This window comes from Schistocerca nitens, chromosome 9, assembly GCF_023898315.1.
Source record: "Schistocerca nitens isolate TAMUIC-IGC-003100 chromosome 9, iqSchNite1.1, whole genome shotgun sequence".
NCBI lineage: Eukaryota > Metazoa > Arthropoda > Insecta > Orthoptera > Acrididae > Schistocerca > Schistocerca nitens.
In genome coordinates, this window is record NC_064622.1 from 213,643,077 (window position 1) to 213,657,012 (window position 13,936).

Here is a 13,936-nt window from a genome sequence, read left to right on the forward strand (position 1 = left end):
TGGGCGTTGGCAGCGGTTCGACCGATTGGGCGTTCGGCCGCTGTTACTTCGTCGTCATCAGTGACGCTGTCCCCGAGGACCGGCCGGTGGAGGGCGTTGCTCGCTGCTGCACCGGCGACTCCCGGCGTCGTCAGGAGCCGCAGCATCTACAGGAGGCGAGCTAGGCCGGGCCTCGAGCTGCTAACCTCCTACCGCCTGCGCAGCCACTCACCGAGCATGGCATTGCGTTCCCCGGGATGCGCACATCAGCACGTCTCAACCACGACATGTGCGGTGGGGCCGAGCTACCGGAAAATGTATTGGAAGAACCAAAAATAAAGAGGAAAATTGTTAAAAACAGCCACCTTCTTCTACCCAGCCACGCTGTACAACCCTCACCACATCACCCGCTCCGGTCATCCTATTACAAGTGGTGTCAGTCGGGCAACCTGCGCATCACACACTCCTGTTACAATTGGTGACAGTAGTGGTCTTCTCCTTGGATTTGGAGGAAATTGTGGCTGGCAATCGATGAGGATATGTGGCACCTGAGAAGGGGAACAATGGATCAAATGGCTCTGAGCACTATGGGACTTAACTTCTGAGGTCATCAGTCCCGTAGAACTTAGAACTACTTAAATCTAACCAACCTAAGGACATCACACACATCCATGCCCGAGGCAGGATTCGTACCTGCGACCGTAGCGGTCGCGCGGTTCCAGACTGTAGCGCCTAGAACCGCTCGGCCACCCGGCCGGCGAACAATGGATCAGCAACTCCTGCAACATGACAAGTAAGTGCTTTTTATTCGTTTGGTGGTTTGTCTGACCTATAGCATAGTCTGTCTTCCCCTCCTGTTCTTCTTTCTGGGCTTACTCTGTAGTCTTGTTTCGATAGCTGGTAGTGATGGAGCAGTCTTTGTCAGCCGAGGTGGCTATTCAGCAGCTACTTGAGCGTGTGTCAGAATTAGAGATAGAGCTTGCTCAACTAAAGCAGTGAGCAAGGAATAGTTTCCTGTTAATGCAGTAATTATTGACACTAACGCTGCGTCTCTGGTCACCCCTTTCTCGGGAAAAGCTGCGGAGGATGTTATGAATTTTTTGGAGAACCTGAGCACGGCCGCTAAATTGGGGTGCAGAAAAACTTTTGCATGTGGCTAAGTTGAAAGTAACTTGCGATGCCAGAGCATACTGTTGTGGTCAAATGTAGTAATCGTTGCTTCACGCAGTGGAGAATGGCAAAACAGAGGCACGCCGGCGACCGAGACATTCCGAAGTAGGCAAGCACAGATAGCATTTCTGACAGGAGCAGTCTACCAACAGACTGACGCAAGGACGCACACAGACCCAGCGCCGAGCGAAGCCTGGAGAGTGCTGAGTAAGGGAAGTGAGGCCAGCACGCCAAGTTACGCTGCAATATACTGCAGGAGTAATAACAAAAAGCTACCACTGAGGATAAAAAACGTCCTCCTGCCGGATATAAATAGTGGAGCGCAGGCAGCAAGAGACAGAAGCCATTAGGAAGCAATTCGGATCTGAGGACGGACATGGTCCATGTCCAAATGTTCAATCTTCGTAGGTGACGATACCGGAAGTCTGTTCCAGCTCGCAGGAGTCATCCGTTTGCTGCCAGATGTCAACTTCAGCTCTGGAGGTCTGCCCGGCTGACTAACTACAGCGAGAACTTCCAGCAGGACCAGCCGCAGCGCGGTATTGGTCACAGGCGCCGCCAGGGACTGACGCCCGGACTTCACACGGCGCGTGGTCCGTCCATGATGGGACCTCGCGGACATCGCGACTGACGGTTTCCCAGCCTCCGGTGCAGCAGGCATCGGCAGCTGACCTCATAGTGACGCGGCTCTGTGGGCGTACCTGATCTGGAGCACCGAGTGGCGACGAGTTCATGTCAACTACAGTGCATCCTGGCTTCAGTGGAGCACTGGTGGCCTGAGGCTCCCGAGTGCGATCAGCGGCGAGCATTGCTCGCATTGTCGGAGAATCTACACAACAGCAGCCAGGCGGAGGGATCCACAGGGCTGGGCAGCGACGACGAGGGAGAAATTGTAAAGAAAGTTCAACAAATAATAGTAAAACTTCATGCCGTCTCAGTCTTTGGCGCAGCCACTGTGTCTGCTGCTAACAAGTGGTGCAGAAGTCGTAACAAGTGGTGTCAGGCATACCCACGCCACGACTTTGACTAGCACCGTGCGGAGCAACCAAGAAACACCGAATAGGGTGAGTTCAGCAACTGCCTTCTCTCTATGTTTTCTGTGTAGCTAGAGATGTCGAGCGTAACGTTAAGGGATGTGACAGTGTCATTTGAAAGGCCTAGCAGCACTGTAGACTTATCACAGTTTCGTGGGAATGATAGTCACGTTAACTTAGTACCATCTAAATGTGTAGTGTGTCGATTAACAGGTCACGTCGCTCGTTGTGATAAATTTGTACCAGGCACTTGTGATGTGTGTGGCTTCTATGGTCATGTAATGGGGCAATGTGGTAAGTCTAGATGGCTTGCCATTAGATGTGCAAGGAATTAACTTGTTTCTGGGTAATACAATTTTATTTTTGTGAGGTGAGGTACACCACACGGAAAATGCCAGCGACATGTGCAACTGGGACAAGTGACGCCATAGTCGCATTGAAAGAGCAAGTTAAGAAACTGATTGAAGAAGATAAGTTGCAAAAGCAGCACATGCAGAGGATGGAGAAACAATTGTTGCAAAATACTCATTCAGGCTTGGGAAGCGATAGTGTAGAATGCAAGGGTACTGTCTTTTCCGGTGTGGAAGATTGTTCAGCAGCTAATTTGATATCTTCCTTCTCGGGTAAAACATCAGAGGATGTGAATGTTTTCATTGGTGACGTACGTAGTACAGCTAGACTGTGTGGCTGGTCGGATGAAATGTGTTTGCAAATGGCGTTACAGTTAATTGGTGATGCAATGACTTATGTGGCATACCACGAAGGGTTAAAGGATGCTACTACGTTCACGGAGTTGGTTGAGGGATTATTGCAACGGTTTAGGAAACAAAACGGTGCCAGATTTTTTAGAGAAAAATTGGGGAGGATGATGCAAAAAACGGGTGAAACGGTAGAAGAATTTTCCGACAGAATTACGAGAACAAATGTGCACACGTATGAGTTAACGCAAGATGCGAGTGCAAATGAAGTTGTATTGAAAGAAGCAGAGAATAGAACTTTAGACGCATTTTTGCGAGGGGTCTCGCCGGATTTTTCACGCCAGATACGGATGGAAAATCCAAGTGACTTAGCAGCAGCATTGCACGTAGCTACACATTTGTAGGAAGTGGATAGCGCCACAAGAAGTCGCAATGACAAGAAAATTTTTTCCTCTTGCAAAGAGTATTACCATTGTGGGAAGCAAGGTCATTTTAAGGGACAATGTCGGGAAGCGCAGTGTTTCAATTGTCTGAAAATAGAGCATAAGGCATGGCAGTGTAAAGCCAAGAAACGGGTTAATGATACAGCAGGTGAAAAACTGTTAAACGAAAAAGGGAATGTTCCTGCAGTCGGGAGGCATTCCCAGTAAAAAGAGGTACTCAGAGAGTGCACGAAGAGGCGGATTGTAGTTTGATGGTTTGGATAAAAGATAAGTGGCGAAGAGTTTTAGTGCACACAGGAGCGCATGTATCAGTTGTCAGTGTGGACCTTGTGGGCAAGAAAGGATTGGCAGCTCCGAGATACAGATTGCGTGCAGTAGGTGATAAAAAATTAGATGCACTAGGGACAGCACAGCTCAAGTTTAAGATAGGGAATATGTGGTTCCGGGAGCAAATGGAGGTGTTGTCAACTGTGGTACAGGGATTTTCAGCGATACTTGGGTTGGACTTTCTGATTAAACATCACGCCAAAATTGAACTTTCGCACCATACACTGGAACTCGATGGGAACTTGTTCTCAATGGGTACAGCCATTGAAAATGTTTCAGAGTCGCAAGGTGCACCGATAGATAAGGTAATACCAACTAAACTGCGTACTAGTGCATTAAATGTGATTTCGTGTGACAAAGTACAGGTACAGGGAAGTTGATCTGGGTACCAATGGATGTCGATGTGTTTCAACAGCGAGGCAAAGTGTCCAGCTAATTCATGGGTGGGAAACCTCATGTTGGTGGAACTGACATTCATGCTAAAAATTCATATCACTTCATCGATATTATTAAGGAAATCAGCGTGGGCCCTAATGATATCCTGCTCACAAGGGAACCTCCCCATCGCACCCCCCTCAGATTTAGTTATAAGTTGGCACAGTGGATACGCCTTGATAAACTGAACACAGGTCAGTTGAGAAAACAGGAAGAAGTTGTGTGGAACTGTGAAAAAATAAGCAAAATATACAAACTGAGTAGTCCATGGGCCACATAAGCAACAAATGGACATTACGAGTGTAAGAGCGCCGTGGTCCCGTGGTAGTGTGAGCAGCTGCAGAACGAGAGGTGCTTGGTTCAAGTCTTCCCTCGACTGCAAATTTTACTTTCTTTATTTTTGCATAGTTATTATCTGTCCGTTCGTTCATTGACATCTCTAATCACTGTAATAAGTTTAGAGTCTGTGTTTTGCGACCGCATCGCAAAACTGTGCGATTAGTAGACGAAAGGATGTGCCTCTCCAATGGGAACAGAAAACATTTGATCGCAAGGTCATAGGTCAACCGATTCCTCCACAGGAAAACACGTCTGATATATTCTATACCGACACTGGTGACGGCATGTGCGTCACGTGACAGGAATATGTTGTCGACCCACCTAACTTGTGCATTTGGCGAATGGGTAAAAAGATTCTTCTCCCTTGCCCGATTTAGGTTTTCTTGTGGATGTGATAATCACTCCCAAAAAAGTGATGAAAACTTAAGAGTTTGTCACATAAACTGAAAATAAAAAATGAAACTTTTCACTCGATGGAAGATTTGAACCAAGGACCTTTCGTTCCACAGCTGCTCACGTTACCACGAGACCACGGCGCTCCTGCGTTCCCAGCGTCCTTAATGTTGCCTATCTTCCCTTGAACCACTCAGTTTGTATATTTTGCTTATTTTTTCACAGTTCCACACAACTTCTTCCTGTTTTCGCAATTGATCTGTGTTCAGTTTTTCAAGGCCTATCCACTGTGCCAACTTATAAGTAAATCTGAGGGGGGTGCGATGGGGAGGTTCCCTTGTCAGCTTTGATGTGGTGTCGCTGTTTACCATGATCCCGGTGAATGAAGGAGGAGGAGGAGGAGATTAGTGTTTAACGTCCCGTCGACAACGAGGTCATTAAGAGACGGAGCGCAAGCTCGGGTGAGGGAAGGATGGGGAAGGAAATCGGCCGTGCCCTTTCAAAGGAACCATCCCGGAATTTGCCTGAAGCGATTTAGGGAAATCACGGAAAACCTAAATCAGGATGGCTGGAGACGGGATTGAACCGTCGTCCTCCCGAATGCGAGTCCAGTGTGCTAACCACTGCGCCACCTCGCTCGGTCCGGTGAATGAAGCGATCACATGTATAGCGAACATTTTTCCTAGTGACATTTTGGCATTGTTCAGACATTGCCTTACAACAACTTATTTTCAATATAATAATGTTTTTTATGAACAGATTGACGGGGTGGCTATGGGAAGTCGTCTTAGTCCAGCAGTGGCTAACTTGTTCATGAAGAACTTTGAACAATGTGTGCTGCATAAAAGTTAGAAAAAGACCAGCCAGATGGTATCGTTATGTCGACGATACATTTGTTATATGGACCCATGGGGAAGAGGAACTGGATGCCTTCCTCTTACATCTGAATAGTATTAATCCAAGAATTCAATTCACTATGGAAAAGGAAATCGATGGTCACCTGAACTTCTTAGATGTGACTGTAATCAAACGAGAGGACGGTTCATTGGGTCATAAGGTTTTCAGAAAAGACACACACACTGATCGTTACCTGCAGAAAGACTCTAACCACCATCCAAGACATAAAAGAGGGGTGATTAAAACATTAATAGACAGGGCGCACAAAAAATATGTGAACCAGCTCACTTAGATGCTGAGATTGAACACCTTAGAGCGACCTTCAAGAAGAATGGGCATTCCAACAGAGAAATAGATCGTGAACTACGCCCTAGACTGACAACTAGGATGGACTAGGATCGACACCAACCCAAGGAGAAAGTGTTCTTACCATTCATCAGTAACGTCACTGATCGTATAGGAGAAATTTTAAGCAAGTACTAGGTGGAAACTATTTTCAGACCCACTACGAAAATAAAAGAATGTTTAAAATCCGCAAAAGATAAACGACATCCTCTATATATACCAGATGTCTATAAAATTCCATGCAGTTGTGGAAAGGTCTATATAAGCACAATGAAAAGAAGCGTCAACACCCATCTGGGTGAACATAAAAGGACATATTGATAAATGGGCTGTAGAGGAACATGTGTCTCAGGGAGGTGATCATGAAATACAGTTCAATGAGACGACTGTCATAGCAAAGACGTCCCATTATTATGCGCGAATGTACAGAGAGGACATTGAGATTGCCAAACAGTGCAATAATTTTAATAGAAAAGTTGAAGGTATTAAGCTGGATAAGATATGGATGTCAACATTGCAGCAACAACGTGATTATCGATTAGTTTCAATTGAGAAAGTTGGCAATATCAGAGATCATAGCACAGCCGACATCACGTGATTGACAGGGGCGCCCTCTGGATGGCTTATATATACGGCACTTACTAGTGCTCTCGATGCAGTTCGCCGATTGTCCTTGGAGGATGCCTTCCGCAGTCGAAGGCGAAACGTCTGGGGAGAGTCATATGTATGGACCACGGCATCTCAGCCCCGAAATGTTAAGTGATGACAACACCTGTTGTGAAATCCATCATTCTGTGATCAAAATTAGAAACATTTCTTCAATTTAAAAATTCTCAGTAAGTATTCTGTGTTGAGAATCTTGTGTCAAATTTTTCTTACCATGCATGACTGTATAGAGAAGTGTGTCGTCTGGTAGCTTACTGTTAAACATACCCAGCAATTTCATCATTATCTTTTGATTTGTAACAATATTTTTATGCACCATTTAATCACATGTATAGGATATTTTATGACGTTATAAGGATTTACCTCAGTATCTCTTTTCATTTGAGTAACTCGTCTAAAATCGAGAAAATCTTTATATTATTTCAGATAACTATGTGGCATTTCTAAATACCATACTTCGTGAGGAAGTATTTCGTTTCTTCCGTTTTTCAAATAAAGGTTATGCTCCTTTTTCGATTAGTTTAAAACACAATAAAAATAAAATAAGGCATATCAAACGCTATTGATTCACACACAATTTGTGAGATATAGCTCGAAAGTTTTCTTTCCCACTTAATCCTGCGAACTCAGCTGTTTCCACTTCATAGAAAGAAACTGGATATTTCAGTATAATTTCTCGTTGTTCAAGCCCATAATTTGGTTAATATTTGACAATAGCTACATGAATTTCCATATATTCTACTATAATTTTACCTTCTTTTGGAAGTGTATCTTTTATTTCAACTCCACCTCATCAGCCCATATAAGGAAGAGCATCTCAGTACTGGTACTCCAAGTAAAAATTACAGTAAGATCAGTTTCCCATAAAATTTCTTTATAGTCCCTAAAGAAACCACCAAGTGGATAAACCACTTCATTTTTCTTACTCTTCACTTTACCATTATTATGTATATCCCCCTCCATAAATATTTCATAATTAAGACATGAAGGAAATACAACAAAATTGATTGTGAAATAAAGGTATGCTCTGTTCTAGAAACAACATTATTTCCTTTCCTTATGGTTATAAAATCAGATGGCTTTACCATACAATTACCACTTGGATTTCATTAAATTTTTACCATTTGTGAATAATCTGTTTGATCAGCTCCAGTAACACTGAAGCTCATTTACAATTGAGTATGGCCTGCTCTGTATCCTTGTTAGAAATATTTAGATTGTTTTTTGATTTCTCATTCACAGGGATAGCTCTGTATCTTGTTTATTACTTGTTAAAGATAACAATTTATTAAGCCATTTCTTAAAGAAATGTGTCAGTAGCACCACTGAAGCCAATCAAATTATCAGTTTCGTCAGTTGCAATTATTTCTAATTCTTGTATAGTATCAAAAATTGGAATATATACAGGATAATGTGGTTCATAAATTATTGGTCCACCAACTTCAGCGTTAGGCTTGCATGAAGCAATGACATTAGTTTCTTAATGAAAATGATCAGTATGTTTCTCAAACATTCCATCAGATGGATTAAAATCTATGTTGATTAATTCGAACAGAATAAATTTAGTAACATCATTAGCAACTGTTCTTTAATTAGCTTTAATAGTTTGACCATTAAATAAAAGCACACTTCCATATCATCTTTTAAATCCATATATAATTTAAGATTGCTGTCTATAATAATTCTGTTCAAAATTTAACCTGCTTTGATGCAATATATAGATTTTTTGAATGAATAAATTTTTCCAAGCTTTTCATACAATATTTGAAAATAGGAATTTCTATCATTTCTCCATCACAATATAATTTATTACTTTTTGTGTAGTATTTGGAGCTAGAAATGTCATATAAAAAACAACTAGTGCAACATTGCTACAACTTTCTCACATTGGTAGAGAACAGATGATTACCACTCAACTGAAATAGGTGAGTCGTTTAATGTTACTAAAAATTTATTGAATTAAATGAAAACTGATGGGGAACAAAAATAAGAATTTAAGAAAGGAGAAAAATAAACATGTAACTTTTTACCTAATTCTATTCAATGTGTTATAATAGATCCAAATGGTAGTGCAAAATTAACTTTAATGATTGACAACTATAAACTAGCTCCAGGATGGATAAACTGGAATGAGATGAATCAATTTTATGTCTATTCAAAAAGTTAGATCAGCGAAACTGTCAAGAATTTATTAAAATCTGTGAAAAAGTTGAGGATAAAAATATTGAGAAGATTACTATGTTTATTGTAAATAATGATAAAATTTCAAAACTAGATCAACATCAAGATAATTCACTTGTACTATTCGGTGACTTCATTGTTGAAAATCAAGATGTATTTAGAGAATATTTTGCTAGAGGAAGACGTAAGGAATGGATTGTTTTTCTTTAGCTCTGACAAATTAAAAAATTCCAAAATGATTAGTAAGGGATAATCTGAATTTTTAAGTATTTTTAGACAAGATGAAACAAATTTAAATCATATCTATCAATATATCTAAAATTAAAGTGAGGGGAAGGAAGGAAAGGAAAGGGAACATATTACTGATGACAGCTGCATCAGGAAATTACATAGAATCAATGACAAGTGAAAATGTGTACTGGACCAGATCCTGCTTACTAGGCAGGTGCAGTAACCCCTGGGCTGTCCAGGACACAGTGTTGTCGTAACTGTGCTGACTATCTGCAGTTCCTGTCGATTTTCTCCATGCTCGCTACTCTGAAATTCCCACAGGAGGTTGGACATACTTGTGCATTTGCACTGAAGATCCGTTACACATCTAGGTGAATCAGTTATGTGACTGCATGGTGTTTGTTCACTCAGACAAGTCCAAAAGTATTGACATCACACAGAATCCGCAGCTGTGATACATTACATATAAATTGAAGGTGAAATGGGCAGAAAGGATAGGAAATGGTGAGGATTACTGATGTCAGCTCCTCCTTCAATTTATATATAATGTATCACAGCTGAAGATTTTCTATGTTGTCTATTCTTTTGGACATGTCCAAAGGCACAGACGTGACACTTTCATATAATATCTATCATGATTTTGTTGTTGGTGATTTAAAATTTGATGATTTTAAAGAAATGTATAGTAAATGCTGGAATTATCAGTTTGGATTTTTTACAGTAGATATGACAAAAAACCTAATGAAGGAAATAGATATCATATAATAGATTTTGCTTTTATCCTTATTGAATGAGTACTTTAAAAGGTGATATGCCTATTTATTACAACATGCTGATGGTATTTTACTTGAACATAGGAATGCATTTAAAGAAACTCTTGGCTATGTAATACACATGCAAAATTAGAAAAAAATTGTCAACATTATACTAATTGCTCATGGGCTAGTAAAAAACTAAAAGTAGGCCAGATGTATGTAGCTGCAATATTTTTATAAATGTACAAGCAGAATGAATATAAACATTAACTTTTATAAATCCATGGATAAAAATAAGTTTCATTAATTTTTTATCCTTAGTAAATGTTTTAAGAATGTGCCTCAGAGATTGTTAAAAAAGCTAACCGAACTACAAAAAAACTGAAAAATCGAAAGAAGGATTCGAGTATTGGAAAAAACAACCAGAAGAGTACACTAAAATATAGAAAAGAAGATAAACCTCTTATTGATGCAATCGAATAAGTTAAAGAAAGAATTCAAGGGCTAGGTGATATTGTTCTGAAAGCTGTTGAAGAAAATAAGAGGTTGAAAAAAAATGGTTCCATAACGTCACAGATGTTTAGAAGAATTAGGAGATGTATCAGGATACGTAAGTCCAATGTATGGAGGGTCTGACAATCATCCTAATGAATAAAACTATACGCTAAGTGAATTAGAAATACAAGATTTATTGACAAAATATTGGAAGAGATTGAAGACAGAGAAAAGATAGCTCAAGCTGAAAGTTGGAGTAATAAAATAAATGTAAGTGAAACAAAGTTATAGTATATTAATCACAATGAAGATAAAGTTTTTGGATTTTAACCTGTTAGTATATTTAAACACATCTGCGATAAACAAGAAAACATTTGATGGAGATAAGCTAACGATCAATGGAAAGGAATATGAAACTTACCGATGGACTAACGAAAGTGTTAACTAAAAAAATTATTACAGATGATAAGGGTAAAAAATTTGATGCTGTTGAATTATCAAGTTGTACAGATATATCATTCAAGTGCATTATATACTCGAAGGAATCATAATGAAATCAAGATACTAAATCCAATACATTTAAAAGTGTATAAACTGTTGATGACTACTTCCCAAAATTAAGACGCCTACAATCAAATACAGATCACGATTTTCAAAACTGGTAGTAGATTTAGACTCAATTGATGATGAGAAACGAGGTGAAGGCTTAATAAAAATGATACAGAAAAACAAACTAAATATGTTTGGATGAATGATGTTAGAGATTTAATCCATAGATTAACAGTTATTCATAGAAATAATTAGATGGAATTAAAATTATCACAATGAAAAAGTAAGTTTTGTGTTGGTCTTGGTTGTTTGGGGGAGGAGACCAGACAACGAGGCCATTGGTCTCATCGAATTATGGAAGGATGGGGAAAGAAGTCATTTTTGCCCTTTCAAAGCAACCATCCAGGCATTTACCTAAAGGGATTTAGGGAAATCACGAAAAACCTAAATCAGGATGGCTGGATGCGGGATTGAACCGTCATTCTCCCAAATGTGAACCCAGTGTGGTAGCCACTGTGCCACCTTGCTCAGTGATTAGTGGGAATGACACATATGTTAACAAATAAATTTAGTGATTTCTTTATCAATAATCCAAAAGGAATTCCATATTTGATCAGATTTTTGAATAAATTGCCACACATATTTTGGAAAAGTGAAAAGCATGGGACAGGAATGGGTAAACTGAGCTGTATGTAATTTACCAATGCCAGAGATACATCTACCATTCTATGCATACTATGGACTTTTTACTAAACTTGAAGAAAGGAAGAAAGATTATCAGGTGGCGATAAATGCATAAACCCACTGGACAAAAAACATGGCATGGTATTTGTAAATAATATAGATTTAGAAAAATACATGAAGGAGATAAACAGCTTCAGTTTGCTGGAGAAGAAAGAGTGCATACTCCTGATGCACCAATTGGAGAAAAAATAGCCACTACAGCAGTTAGGGGACTAATACTTGGAATGGAAAAAATTTGGTCTGGGTTTAGATGTTGATGAAAATGGTTGGGGATTATAAAATGTATTAATCTTTATAAAAAAATGTTGTGTATATAAGTTAATGACTACATTATTGATTATATTTTTCCTACCTAGCGGCTAACTTACTATAAAATCAATTAAAATCAAACTAAATAATGATAAGTTACACAGTACTGAAAATAATTTTACTGATGCACAAAAAAGAAAGAGAGAGATAAACAGACAGGCAGAGATTTGCTTTAGTTTTAGATATATCAGGTTGAAAAATTGTCAAATGCTTAACAAAAACGAAACTAAACAATGGAAAATCCAGGATGGAATGTAACAATTGTAACAAAAAGGAAAGAACTTTCAGGACTAACAAAACAAGATGGAGGCTTTCTTCTTTTATTATTGGCGGCATTACCACACCTAGCAACGTTTGGTTCACTAGCAGGCGAATCAGCTGGTACTGCAAAAGCAGTAATAGACAAGAAAAAAGGTGATTCAAAATTAGAAGAACTAAAAGACATAATTCAGCAATGGAGAAGAAAGCATGTGCTTGAATAAAAAAATTGCAAGAGGTAATTCGTAGGTATTCTAATGCATTAAGTAACTCTGATAGTGAAAAATTTGCCATAGAATTAAAACTTAAATTCTTATGTGATGTTTCTATGAGTGATGAATTAACTTACCATCCTACACAATATTAATCTGGAATAATTCATTTAGATGTATCTGATAATGGTCGCCTGCATTGGATCTGTTATTATAAGAATAAAGATAAAATTTGTGTTTGACCGATTTTAAGGAAATATTCCTTAATAAGTGGTTGAATATATTGGATCAGGTGAGCTGCGCTGTAATAGACAACGAATACAAAATTTTATTGAAGTAATTTGTGGCCATTTGTGTATATTTGTTTTAATATTGATGACAAATTACTATTATTTTAATGAAATTTAGCATATAGTAAATAGACATGTGTGGAAATAAGCTGCAGCTCAAGGGCACTATAATTAATAAAAATTCAACTTAAATGAATTAGAAGCTATAATTGATCCAAAAAGTTTAGACTATTTCATAATGAATTACGTAGCACTTTAAAGTGACTAAAAGTTAAATTGATTTTAGAGGTAGACACTCAGTAGAAAGAACAGCCCTTGCAAATGGTTATGATGCAGTTCCCACACTTATCTGAAAAAACTGATTAAATAATCATGTCAAACTCTGAATATACATCTATTTGAACAAATGTGAAGAATTATATTACTAAACACAAATTAAGTAAATGCAATGCAAAAAACAAATAGAAAAAGCATTTATGGATTATTTCTCAAAGTCAGTTTTAACCCCATACCTAAACTAATTAAATAGTCTTTTAATAAAACATGTGATAAACAAATAATCGAATTTTCAATTATGACTGGAGACAAATAAAATATGCACACCTTTGAGTATGACTTCTGGCTTAAAAGAATTATTGTTGTTTCTAAGAACATTAACAATAACAGTTCTATGAATTTGGTATTACAGTAAGTCCATCTGGTAAGTGATATTAATTAAATAAAAGAAAAAGAAATTTGTACAGCATGAATGGCTGGGAGAACCCAGAGGGTGAGTTTAGCCACTGATCTGGAAAGGTTTTCTCTATCCTTTGCACCTTCAAGCACCTTTCCTTCATAATGAGATCTGTTTGCATATATGTATCACGTGTGTGTGTGTGTGTGTGTATACTGTCATATTCGTGTCTGAGACGGTGAGAGAAGGGAGAACGTGAAAGCCATTGCCTGCACATATCCTACTCCCCTTGAAGAGCATGGAGGTGGCCACCAAACTTATTGTCCTCATTTGGTGGAAATGTCACCACAAGTGTGTCACATGCCCTCACTTCATAAGACACTGCATTGAGGTTGGATATTTAAACCACGACATTGGCAGAAAGCCTGCAGACCAGAAACTTTATGTTAACACGTCTTTTCCCCCTGCTGGACAAATTCTGGAAATAAAAATTTCCTCCACGACCAGGATCCA

The 13,936-nt window shown here is 39.0% G+C and overlaps 1 protein-coding gene across 1 annotated transcript in view; it reads left to right on the forward strand.

Moving 5' to 3' along the window:
* Positions 1 to 6,730: 6,730 nt before the first annotated feature.
* The window catches only part of LOC126203408 (probable ribosome production factor 1), a 118,736-nt gene continuing 111,530 nt past the window's right edge, over positions 6,731 to 13,936 (forward strand). The window contains exon 1 of the mRNA XM_049937712.1: positions 6,731 to 6,896. The gene's annotated coding sequence lies outside the window, so the exon portion shown is untranslated. The remainder of the gene's footprint in view (positions 6,897 to 13,936) is intronic.